Source organism: Alexandromys fortis, unplaced genomic scaffold, assembly GCF_014885135.2.
Source record: "Alexandromys fortis isolate MF-2015 unplaced genomic scaffold, M_Fortis_MF-2015_v1.1 scaffold_206, whole genome shotgun sequence".
Taxonomy (NCBI): Eukaryota; Metazoa; Chordata; class Mammalia; order Rodentia; family Cricetidae; genus Alexandromys; species Alexandromys fortis.
Window position 1 is genome coordinate 391,952 of NW_026068097.1, and position 13,103 is coordinate 405,054.

Here is a 13,103-nt window from a genome sequence, read left to right on the forward strand (position 1 = left end):
TTGTCATAGCCAGAACCTGGAAACAACCTAGATGCCCCTCAATGGAAGAATGGATAATGAAAATATAATGACTCCTTGAAATTTGCAGACAAATGGATGGGGCTAGAAAACATCATATTGAGTGAGGTAACCCAGACCTAGAAAGACAAATATCATATGTACTCACTTATAAGTTGGTTTTTAAACATAAAGCAAAGAAAACCAGCCTACAATTCACAGTCCCAGAGAACGTAGACAACAATGAGGACCCTAAGAGAGACATACATGGATCTAATCTACATGGGAAGTAGAAAAAGATAAGATCTCCTGAGTAAATTGGGAACATGGGGACCTTGGGAGAGGGTTGAAGGAGAGAGGAGAGAAAGGAAGGGAAGTGGAGAAAAATGTAGAGCTCAATAAAAACAATAAAAAAGAAAAAATTATATTCTTTATATACTTCAGATTGAAGAATACGTGTTGATATTCCTCTTAAGCCTTTCTACTACCGTTTCAAATCTTCTTTCCAGTAAACTTTTGTTGGCAGAGGCTGCTTGTTCATTCCCTGCCACCCAGACCCGAAATAATCACACAGAAACTATATTATTTGCAATACTGTTTGGCCAATAGCTTAAGCATATTTCTAGCTAGCTAGGTCTTATATCTTAAATTAACCCATTTCTATTATTTTTTATTTTATCATGAGGTTGTTGCCTGCTGGCAAGGTTCTGGTGCCATCTGTCTCTGCTGTGGCTACATGGCATCTCTTTGACTCTGCCTACTCTCTCCTCTCTATCTGCTTGGAATTCCGGCTTTGCCCTATTCTGACTGCAATAGGCCCAAAGCAGCTTCTTTATTAACCAATAGTGTTCACAGGGTGCTGAGGGGATTCCCACATCAAATTTTAGTTGAGAGATTTGCATTTTAGTAATAGAATTTGCATTTTTAAAAATTTCTTCACCTTGTTGCAATTTCTAGCTTGCTTATTTATTTTAAGTGCATTTTTGTTTTTATTAATGTAGTAATGAGAGACTATTTAAAACCCTTCCTGCAAGTTTCAGCATTTGTTTTAATCAAAGCTGGGTTCTATAAAGTGTGTCTTCTCTTGAGTATGGATAGTATTTTCATATTTCTTTGTTTTCTTATAAATTTGGAATATATCTTCAATATTGTTAAAGACATAATCTTTAGGATTCCTTTATCCTTCTTTATTTCTCAATAGAGTATTGATTTTTGTTTGTTTTAGTAGACAGTAAAATGGCTGAAGTGAACCTCTCGATTGTTTCTTGTGGTAGGCTGTATTGAAAACTCTGTTTATTCCTTTCAGCTTTATTTATGTACTTTGGACTCTGTCCCCAGATGCATATTTCATGAATTTTACCAAATTTGGCCAGTTTATATCTACTTCATATTTTTTTATTTTTGGTTTTCTCACATTAGTTACAAACTGTGGTATTCATCCTGAATTCTGTCTCCTGACTTTTCAAACCACATGGACTGTGAAAACTTGTGTGGGGGAGTTAGCTAGCACTGGATTGTTTGCTTGTAATCTTTTAACTCCCCATCCAGAGAGTTGTGCATGGCAGGTGCAATTACACTATGGAATTTAGCAAATGCTTTGAATTAGGCTTTATTTTTACTTATATTTGTTTTCCTCAAGATACAGTTGCTAAACGTTTAACAGATGCAATAGTGATTCTAGGTTCTCTGGAGGTTTATTTGCTGCTTTGGCCTGGGGGCTGCCATCAGGCAAAACTTCCATGTATCAATTCCCTTCTTATTTCTTGATGCTTGCTTGACGTTTATGTGCTTTGTGACCTATATCATGGTTTGTCTGCACGAACCTTCTTAAATATTATTCAAGGTGGCCCTAGTAAATTTTTTCTTGATTTTCATGGAAATGAATACAATTATAAAAATATTATTATTTTTTACAGAGATAAAGTAGTGTGGTTTCTGTGTCTCATATTCTCCATTAGTTTCCATGTCTTTTTTTAAAAAGTGAGATTGTCACTTTAAGTGTTCACCATACTAAAAAAGACAAGTGGTACATGTTTTGCCATATATTATTATCTTGATTCAAAAAACAGGTAAGGCATAAAACCAGGAATATCTGAGACAAAGAATAGAATCAGTGATGAGACAATGGAGAGTAATGGTGGGTGAATACATTAATAAACATGATGTACATATATGAAAACGCCACAGAGGAAGTTTATTGTCCTGTGTAATGAACATATGATAATAGAATTATACGACTTAAGTGGGAATGTTTTGAGGGCATCTTCAGCCAAATAATTTGTATCACGATCTCTACAAAGTCGGGAGGACAGTGCATGTCTTTAATCCCAGCACTTGGGAGGCAGAGGCAGTCAGATCTCTGTCAAATAGAGGACAGCCTGGTATTCAGAGCAAGATCCAGGACAGCCAAAGCAGTTGCACGAAAACCTCTGTCTTAAAAAACAAAACAAAGCAAAACAAAAGATATTATCCTGTTTATTTGTTTGTTCAGTATCTTGGACAAAAATAAAAAGTTAACAACTGCAGTGGATTGAGTAGTGTCCTACTAAAATTCATATCTGTTCATAACCTTAGGCTGTAACCATATTTAAGTGGTAAGTCTTTGTGGAAGTTGTTAGTGATGAAATCATCTTGGGTTTGTTGTGACTGTAAATTTGCACACACAGGGCTACAAGAGGAGAACTGAAGATAGGCAATGATTGGAGTGATGTTTCTGTGTGACAGGGAAAGGCAGGATCCAATAGTTGCTGGAAGAGACAAGGCAGAGCCTGTGGAGGGAGTGTTGTTGGGCCAACAGCTCAATTAGGCTTCTGGTTTTAGAATAATGGCAGAACAAATTGTTGTTTATTTATGCTATTGAAAGGATTGCCATTTGTTATGTAAGTTCTAGAAAACTAACACCACATCCTAATGATGGTTACATGCCTTTCTATTGGGTTACTAATCCACTGCGTTAGGTGGACATTTGTACAAACAAATCTATACATAAGAAAATTGGAAGGCATTTGCATGGGTATCTGTCAACAAATCACATTTGCTTTATGCACAACTTATATGTTTTTTTTTTTGGTGGATAAACATGCTAAACCTGGAATCAACAGTCTAGATGTTAGTCCCAAGTCTACCACTGATGCACCATGATCTTGTGTGTGATTTCTTTTTCCTTCAGGCGTGTTTTCTTTCAGCTCCATATTCTAAGCTTATGTGTCTTCCCCTCCCTACATAATCGATCTGATGATATATACTTTGTCATAAATGTATAGTTGTGCCATGTGCACTTTGATTAGTAGGACTAGAGAGTATTAGGCATTAATTAAAAGATAATAACACTATAGTTTAGATAGAAATGGAACACTATGAAAGCTTTAAATACCTACTCAGGTTTCTGGTACTGTTTCTCTACTGAGGACTAATTGATTTCCAGTTAAATGTCCTTAAGTTTCTTTGACTGAATAGGCCAGAAATTACTATTTAAAGGTTTGAATTGTAAAAAGTTTAAAAGAACAAGAGAGATGGTTCAGTGGTTAAGCACTTGTTGCTCTTGCAGGAAGCACATGGCAGCTCACAAACTTCTGTAACTCCAGTTGCAGGGGATCTGCCACTCTCTTCTGGCCTCTCTGGACACCAGGCACACAGGTGGAACACAGCCATACATGCAGGCAAAACAACCATACACAGAAAATTAAAAAAAAAATATTTTAGGCTAATCTTCCTGAATAAGCAGAGAGTGGTTTTTGATAGCAGTAATTATTTACACACATGTCCACATTCATGTTGCTTCTGAAACACACAAAACAGTAGAATGCTAAGTCATTGAAGACTTTACTTTTGGAGAGTCTTTAAAATATGGTAGTTTTTCATTGTTTAAGAACCAACCTCTCTTGCATCTAGGAGTTCCCTGTTTTGAGGTCTTATATTGCTAGATCTAGAAAGGTTTTTAAGACAATATACTTCATCACCTTCCAATTACTCATTGATGGTTCTGAAGGCTATCAATGACTTGCCCAAGGGAACAGTATTTTTTATAGGCTGCCCTCAAACCTAAGATCCTTTGTTTAATATTCTCTGTCTCCTTCCACTCTGTTACAGCTGCTTTGCATTGCCCAGACTGATCTTCCACCCTTTGCTTTATATTTGGATTACTCAGTTTTCTTCTCTTGGGCTTCTATATTCTCTTCAGCACTATGGACCTGCTGTTGCCCTGTTTTCCCTTGAGGAAAGCTTGAGCTGACTGTTTTTAATTGGGTCCACATTTTTCTTCCTTAGGGTGGGGTTGAAGTTAGGTCATTAGGGGATCAGTGTGGCCAAACTCTTTCTTCTTAGTGGAGTGTGAATGACAACTTTTTTGAGGTACATTTGTTTGGAGTTCATTATTATCCTCAGAGATGGAATCTGATCAGACAAGATTGTCAAACCTTTATTCAGAGCCTGGGTTAGAAGGCACGCCCATAGGGATGGAAGAGAAAGAAGAGAGAAGAGGAAGCTCACTCTTCGGTCCTGGCGAGGGAAGTAAGCATCTCACAGCGGTTTGGTAATCCATACTTCCTTTATGCCTGTTTGCTCTTAGCCTTTTGCTCTTTCTCTACCCTTTGCTTGCCCCGTTCCTCCCCTTCTCTCTGAGTTTCCCTTGATTTCTCTGCTGGAAACCTCAAAGAACGAAATACTACTTTAGTCTTTCGTAAAACAACCACAGATCTAAAGCCTTTGCAGCTCTGGATTCAGAACCCCAGCTTAGCCGCGTGCTCAGCACTAGGCAGTGGGAAAGCTAGCTAAGGGGGTGGGGAGAAAGGGAGAATGGTTGGGAGGGAGTCTGAGAGGGAGGGAAGGAAAGAGGGAGGGAGAAAAAAGAGGAGAGGGAGGGACTGAGGGAGGGGGAAAGAGGGAGGGAGAGAAGGGAAGAAAGAGAGTGAGGAGAGAGAGGGAGAGAGGGATCGAGGCAGAGAGAGAGAGAGAGAGAGAGAGAGAGAGAGAGAGAGAGAGAAAGGGAGGGAGGGAGGGAGGGAGGGAGAGAAGAGAGGAAGAGCGTGAGCGCGCGCTAGCTAGCTAGCTAGCTAGCAAAGCAGAGAGACAGACTGAGATAGGGACTAGGACAGAGACCTAGAGAAAGAGAACAAGCCTCGTTCTATCAGAGCTTAGCCTTCAACTTGTTTCAGTTCATTCATCCTTTTCTCCTCTCTGCTTCGAGGGAAGTGACTGTGGCACTCGGTAAGAGACAGAGATGTTCCCTTCTTCCCCCTCCCCCAAGCTCAGGACTCCTTTCCTGATAGCATCTCTCCCCTGTTAGGAGAGTCTCCTTGGGTTGGTCGGGAGGCGAGACATGCTCTGCAGCTGTGATGCTTTCCTGGGTTTCCCAGTGGGGCTGGTGGAAGCCCAGAGGCGGCATTTGGGCTGGGAGGCGCTGGGGTGAAACCTGGTTTGAGGAGGGGGGGGGGGTTGTGATGTGGTCGATGTATAAGCGATTTGCTTCATTGTCAGTGAATTGTTGTGTTCCTCTTTGGAAGCAGGTCAGCACTGACCTTGCAAATTGCTTGGGGGGCCCGACAGCTGCTGCAGAAAGCCACAGAGTGACCCCTAGCAAGAGCAGACAGCACTGTCATGACCCCCCAGACAGCCCTAGGCATCAAGGATGGGATAATGGCTGGAGCTCCCTCCTTTAACTCTTTCCCTGCAGCTGTGTTTGGCTGCTGGAAAAGAGAAGGAGGGAGGAGTCTGAGCAGCCCCTTTCCCTCTCTCCCTATTGCAGTCCCCAGATGCAAGTGAGTAGAAAGTTGTAAATAACTGCTTCCTTTCAAGCAGGTGGAGCCCTTCCCCCTTCCTTTTAGAGGTTCACTGTGGGGTTGGACCTGAGTTCTTCTACAAACTTGGAAGGCTTTTCTTGCTTCAGTGAGGGAAGCCCCACTTGCATCCCACCCCTGATCCCAGGTAGCTGTGCTGGCGCCTAAACCATGAATGCAAATTTCACACCCCTCACCCCCACTGGTGGGCGTCTTCTTAGGTCTAGATGTGCCCTTGGGAGGAGGACAGAAACACCTGCTGGTTTGAAGAGCTTTCTTCCCAGCAAGCTGCCCACCCCTGCTGTGGCTGGGGGAGGGGCTGCTGGGCAGGAGAGGAGAGTGTGAGTAGCTAGGATTTCCATTGTGAATAGTATGGGTTATTTAGGGTTGGTTCCTCAGGTTTGGTTTGTCTGAAGCTATGAGAGGGAGGACTGAAACTATTGTAACCTTTTTCACTTGTAAAGGACAGGGTCTTGTTGCTTGATAGAGGCTTCTCTCTGGAGTTAGTGACACTGTCATGCCCCTGGTAATAAAAGCAGAACAAATTGTATCAATTACTAACATTTTAAGTGTTTAATGTTTCTGACCTGGGCTAATGGTTTAATGTGTATTACCTTGAATTTTTATATCAAACCCGTGAAGCTTTTTATTGCTATTATCTTTAGTTGACTGACGAGGAAACTAAGGTACAGCAAGCTTAAGTGGTTTGCTCCATGACAGCACAGGCTCTTCAGTGGGAAATGAAAGCACAGGCCTCTGGAGCACCAGTGCTTCTCTTTTGGGCACGTGTAGGAGCAGCAGGAATGCCAGCTCTTGGCTTTGAGGAGCTACTAGTGACCTTGTGTAGAGCAATCGGAATTGGGAATGGTGTGGGACCTAGGCTTTCTCGAAGGCCCTAGAAGGCTGCTTTTGGCCAGCCTGCTTTCTATTTTGCAAAGGATGCCTGGAGAAACTTTACTTTTCCATGGTTCGCAGTCATTCTGCATCTAGCTTCGGACTATATCTTTTAGAAATGGATCCTGCTGTTTCTGAGAGCTTGGCCAAACATTTGTGAATTATAGAACTTTCCAACTAGAAGGCTTCCTAAAAGCCATTAAGCTCTGATTTGCACCAAGTTCTTGAGTACATTCTCAGCACCCCATTTGTTGACTACTGTCTATTTAAATTCCCTGCAATGATAGGGAGCTCCTTAGGTGGTTCTTTGTATTTTTGAGCAAGTGTGTCAAAAATTTTGTAAAAATTGCCCACGGCTTTTGTTCACTGGTTCTTTGGAAGTGTCTGGAAGAAACTTGCTATTTCTTAATAATTTTTCTTCAGCTAGTTGAAGATGGTGATTATACCTTCTCCTCAAGTCATGAGTCAGACAAGACTCCAAAGGAAAGGATCAGGGCTGACTTCTGGAGACTAGACTTTTTATTCGTGCTTGACAGCTTCAAACTCACATTTCACAGCGTTGTCAAGCAGCTCTGATAGTGTAAGGTTTAGTCCTCGGAAGACTATCTGCTGTCATCTGGACTGCTGCAAGCAACGACGTTCTCTTTTGTATTTATAAAGACCGAGGACCCTCTGTATGAGTGGTTCTAAAACTACAGAAGATCAACATAATAGCTAGACAGTAAGTATGGGGCATAGGGGATTCCAGAGTGAAAGATTAAGGGGAAATATTAGTAGATGTTTGAAATGGTAGTGACTTCAAGACTCATACGTGATATGGAAGCAAGAAGAAAAACTGTAAGAATGGTAGCTATCACTGAGGGGATTCAGTACAATCAGAAAGGAAAGGAATAAACCCTGCTAGAACAGAGCACAGGTAGCAAACCTGGATTCTACTCCTGGCTCTGGTGGTCTGTCGGTTCCCTTAGACACTGGACTTCCCCTCAAGAGTCTCAGTTTTTTCCATTTACAAAATGATTTGGTGCACAGTAGCCCCCAGAGTATTTCACATTTAAAAGTCTTGGTCTGAAGTTTATAAAATCTTGAGGGTGTGAAGGTCTTCAGAAGCCACCCAGGGCCAGTGCTTCTCAGACCTTAACATATAATAATGCACAATAATGCCCACTGGGATGATTTTAAAATGCCAATTCTGAGTTGGGGTTTTAGGGTGGGGGCAGAGCATTTCAATATACTAGTCTCTGCTCTCTGAGATGACAGAGTCAAGTAGGAAGGAGAAGAAAAATGCAAGCAATGCCAGTATTAGAAATGGAAGATCTAAGTCCATAAAAGGGAGGCAAAGCGCTTCAAGGGGAACAAGGACCACTACTGGAAGTGGATTGTGAACTGTGCATTGAAGGTTAGATAGACTTTAAACAACAGTGCTTGAAAGTACCCAGTTGTGCACGATGAAATAACATGTGTGAGGAATATTTGGCAAATAGGTGGAAAACTTGACTACAAGCAATATTGAAGGGCAACTTGGAAAAAAAGATTTATATGCAAAAGAGATGGGTGGCACTACTTGTGGGCAATCTGATCTGGACAGGTTAAATGGTTTGATCTGCCTAAACTCATGCAGATAGTAATGTACTGCTGAATCCCAACAGGAGCTAGTGAATACAGTTGAAATGTGGACATGGAGCTCAGCAAAGAAGTCATGTGGAGATAGCAGTATGACAGTCGTTGTATCTTGACTTTTGAACTAGGAAAAGAGATCCAACTGTGATATTTTGGTGATTGTTTATCTTTAGGTTATAAGCGAAGGAGAGACCCCACATGAATGCTAGAAAAAGGGGTAAAGTTGCAAGAGAGGTTTGGCCTCAGCCATTTGCTATTTGGAATGATATTCATTGAATGTATATCCTTTTTCCTCAGTGGAGAATACAGTGTTGGACAAAATATGGCTGTTGTTACCACTTTGGTTTAGACAGTGAGGGAGGACTTAATTTTACAAGCTATTGAATGGCATGGTCATAAATGATGGTTTTTGTGTGGAGGAGAATGTATTATTCTAAGAGGGAAGATGTGATCACTAGTATTGTATTTTGCAGAAAAGTTGAGTACTGACAAATAGTATTTAATTTTGTGCAAACAATCCTTTGTACTCTGAAGCTCACATGCTCACTAACATTTAAGTTGAATCATACATAACCATTTTGCAGATATTGGGCAGGTGATAGTACTGCAATAGTAGGAAAAGGAAAGATCCCTTCCTTTAAGCTTAGGTCCACAGGAGTATAACCTTCCTCTAAAATCAGATCATGATATGTATTAGTTTAACTTATACTGTCATTGTGCCAGTGCTCTCCTTAGATCACTGACTTTGTATAGTTAGCAATTTGTAGAAAAAGGTACATGACAGAGAAAACATTTTTGTGAAGAATCATATATTTAAAAAAATCTCTCTCAACATGCATTTCTGATAACCTAGTTTATAATTTATTCCTGATCTGAATACTGACTTAGTTTCTGATGACAATTTACTTGTCTTGTATGAGCTTCAGTTTTGAAAACTATATAATTGGGGAGTTGGAGTATTTATGAAGACTTTCTTAGCTGCAAGGTTCTGTAGTTACTGTCCTGCTCTGTAGAATATCGTGTTCTAATCACGTGTACACATATTTCAAATTTAGCCACCAACTGATGCAACACTGAACATTTTGACAAAGTATCCTGAGCCTTTGGAAGACGCCATGGGGAGACCTCTTTGTTGTTGTAGTCCTAAGACGGATGAAGTTGTTACTGTCCTGAGAGCTAAAGAAGGCACTTTCTCCTAAGATCTGGAGTAAGCTAGATATCAGGTGCTATTTCCATTAAGGGTATTTTGAAAGCAGGGAAAGTAACTGTGTACAATGGTGCAGAACACTGGGAAACAGAAGTCTAGTGTTTATCTTGTATGCTGAAATAGAATGGTCGAGGTGTTCTTTTCCTAGGAGGGAATGCTGGTTGGTAATAGGAAAACATTTTTATACTTGTACTTGAAACATGATTTGAAAGTTATTGATGTCTGTACACAGTGTGTCTCCTCACTATCCACAGAAGGAAGAATAAAAATCTCCAGGCTGTATATTTAGAGGGGCAATTTTCACTTTGAAAATGCTTTCTTGAAAGGAAAAAAGGGTGCTTGCAGACAGAATTATGTAAGTGATCATAACATAAAATAACTTTTAAAAATAGTAAAAGACAGAGTTCAGAAATGGCATGATCCGTAGTGATCGTGTCCAGCACTCTTATGACTGAGTGCATATGGACATCTGTTTTCAGTGTAAATGGGTCCAGGAAAGGCTGCTCTACTAGCTGATGATTTAATCACTACCCGATGGTATGCAGCAGTTATTGTTAGCAGGTTAGTTTTCATTTTTCCCTGAAACACGTTTTCTAAATCTAACCTATTGGCTTTGTTGTTATAATTTAAAAGATGTTGCAAAAAGAAGTTATGCCATGCATGCAACAGGGCTCACTTGAGAGGTTTATTGGAAGAGGCGAGAGAAGACAGAGAAGGGGACAAAGAGAAAGGCAGAGACTGGTCCATGGGGGCAAGAGTGGTGGCAGAGGGAGAGAGAAAGAGGGAGAGAGAGAGAGATACACACAGAGAGAGAACAACAGAGAAAGAGACAGGAGATGGGCAAGGCCCACCTTTTATAAGGGGATGTAGCAAATGTGCACAGGAGGTGCTCTTAGTGGCTGCAGCTGAGGACGTCTCATGTCAGGATCCCCAGGAGTCCAGGACAGATGCCTAAATGCTAATACTTGTTTCATGAAGCAATTGCAATGCTAATTTCTATTTCCTTTCCTATAACAGCCATTTATACATTGAAAGATGGTTCAGTCCTCTTTACACCTTTCCTCTACTTTACACACCCCAGTCCTTCTCTATCAGGCCCTTTGCTTCCAGAATGTCTCATTTGTTTTTAAAATATACTTTTATTGGTTGAGAATTTAATATAACATTTTTATCATATTTACCCCAACTCTTCCTATATCCTACCCCTCTACTGTCATCTCTCTACCTAAACCACTTTGAGTTTTCTTCTTTTCCCACCAAAAGTCAGGTCCAGTTTGGGTTGGGAGTGAGGATTGCACAGAAGTGTGGTCACTTTACCAGAGTAGTTTCATCAGAGATAGCTGACTGTCTCCCATTACCTATCGAATGTCAATAGCTCCTCAGTTAGTGGTGCAATTTCATGCCTACCTGTCACCCTCCATGCTGGGATTTTGTCGGCTTGAGTTTATCTAAGTCTTTTGCCTGCTGTTACAGTGTCTATGACTTCATATGTGCAACTGTCCTGTTGTATCCAGAAGACTGTTTTCCTGATGTCGTTCACATAGGTCATATGATAAGTAAGTAGGTCAACATGATTCCCGATAGATAAGCCTGAAGCCATTCCCCTATGCAAAGCTTCCCAGAACTTTAATTTTAAAAGACCTGGACAACTTTCAGTTTACTTCAAGACTGTAAAGTCTACCTTTATACTTTTTCATGGCATAAAAACAAAATAATCTCATTATAGGAAATTTGGAAATTGTGTCTAAGAGACAACTCCAGAAATAACTTGCAACACTTACTTCCAGGTGCTTCTGTGTTTACAGGACCATTAGGTCTGGTGCCTGCACCACCTGGAATCATGGTCAGGCAAGGGTCTGGGGAGGAAAGAACACAGAGAGATGCCGGTCACTCTGGAAACAAGAATGCCAATTTTATTATGTTCCAGGGCAGCTTATATAGTGCTCTCCTTGATTAGTGGTCATGCCCTAGCTCTCAGGATTTTCTACTGCAAGCCCACCAGAAACCACTTCCTTGTTCTCAGGAACTCATGAGGATCTCGTGCTCAGAGCAGCTGCAAGCATAGGAAAACAAGTTGTTTACTCCAGCAGGCAAAAGGTCATACAAAGTTCAGAGTCTGAGGGGCTGTAGCTCCTAACAATTAGGGCTGTGTGTGTGTGTGTGTGTGTGTGTGTGTATGCATACACATTTGACTGCACGTATGTTTGTGTTGCATAACTATTTTTTATTAGTACTACATTCTGAGAATTTTCACCTCATTAAATAAATTTCCAAAATTTTTGACAGTTGCATAATTTTTATGCCATCATTATCTGACAGCCCCAATATTGACTGTTGGAATTGCTTTCCATTGTGAGTATTTTTATACTTTATATCTTTGAAATTTACCTCTTTAAGGACTCCACTCAAATGCTATTGTAGTAAAGTCTTCTATACTGAGCTTATTGAAAATGCAAACTCATCTCCCCCAATATGAACCTCCTTTTTCCTTTTCTTCTTCTTTAGTTTTGCATCATCACATAACTAGATTTTATACTAGACACATACCTTTGAAAGTAAGCACAGGATTTCCCCATTTAGTTGACGATTTTATCCTATAATAGCTAAAAATGTCTAAATGTACATAATAAATATCTTTTAAATGAATTATTGAAATGGGTTAAGAGGTTTTGATGGGCCTAACTTTTAAAATCACTTGATGTTCATTTGAGATTGTTTTGCTGTGTAAGACAGCAGTGTCTGTTCATATAGCTGCACCAGGACCACCCTTTTATATTTTTGCAAACTTTACAGGCAAAATAGTAACATCACTTTAGTGTTTGTTCTTTTTATTATAGTGGATGTATTTTTAATATTTATTTTGTTTCCTTTTGTGTATATTTCTGTTGAGAATTTAAATGTTTTTTACTCATTTTTCTATATTTGGTATAGGATCATTCTTACAACTGTGAAAATATTTTTTCTGTCTGCATTCCAAAAGAACTTTTATATACAGCAATCTTAAGTTATACATAATTATATCCATTTCTCAATGTGTAATTTCTTCTCATGAATTATATTGCAGTTCTTTATTTGAAATTTAATAAGTGCTTAATCCCTCTGAAATTTATGTTGCTGTATGATGTAAGGTAATTTCCTAAATTGTTTTTCTCTTCAGTTGTTTTATAGCAGCAAATAGTGAATAATTCATTCTTTCCCACTGTTGTGTAATATATCTAAATTGTTATATATAGTGTGTTCTTTGAGGAAATTTGTCTACTTTCCATTCCTGTGGTCTGTCTCTTTTTGACCTAGCTATAAAGTTTAAATATTATCATAGCTTTTAAATAATTCCTATCACCTCAGCTCTCCTACTTACTGTTAAATGTTGAAAAACTGAGCATCAATTTGTTTATTTGTGTTGAGTGTATAATATACCTTTATACTTTAATTCTGCAAAGTATATAGAAAAACTCAAAGATTGTTAGCATTTTTAATTTTTTGTTAATTTTTTTGAGACAGAATTTCTTTATTATAGTTCTGGCTGTCTTGGAACTCACTCTGTAGACCAGGAATGCCTGAAACTCAGATATCCACCTGTCTCTGCCTCCTAAGTGCTATGATTAAAGGCATTC

General features: G+C 39.7%; 1 protein-coding gene across 1 annotated transcript in view; it reads left to right on the plus strand.

Annotated features, from left to right (window-relative positions):
- The first annotated feature begins 5,027 nt into the window (after nt 1-5,027).
- The window catches only part of Gabra3 (gamma-aminobutyric acid type A receptor subunit alpha3), a 229,142-nt gene continuing 221,066 nt past the window's right edge, over nt 5,028-13,103 (plus strand). Inside the window, exon 1 of the mRNA XM_050123660.1 lies at nt 5,028-5,202. The gene's annotated coding sequence lies outside the window, so the exon portion shown is untranslated. The remainder of the gene's footprint in view (nt 5,203-13,103) is intronic.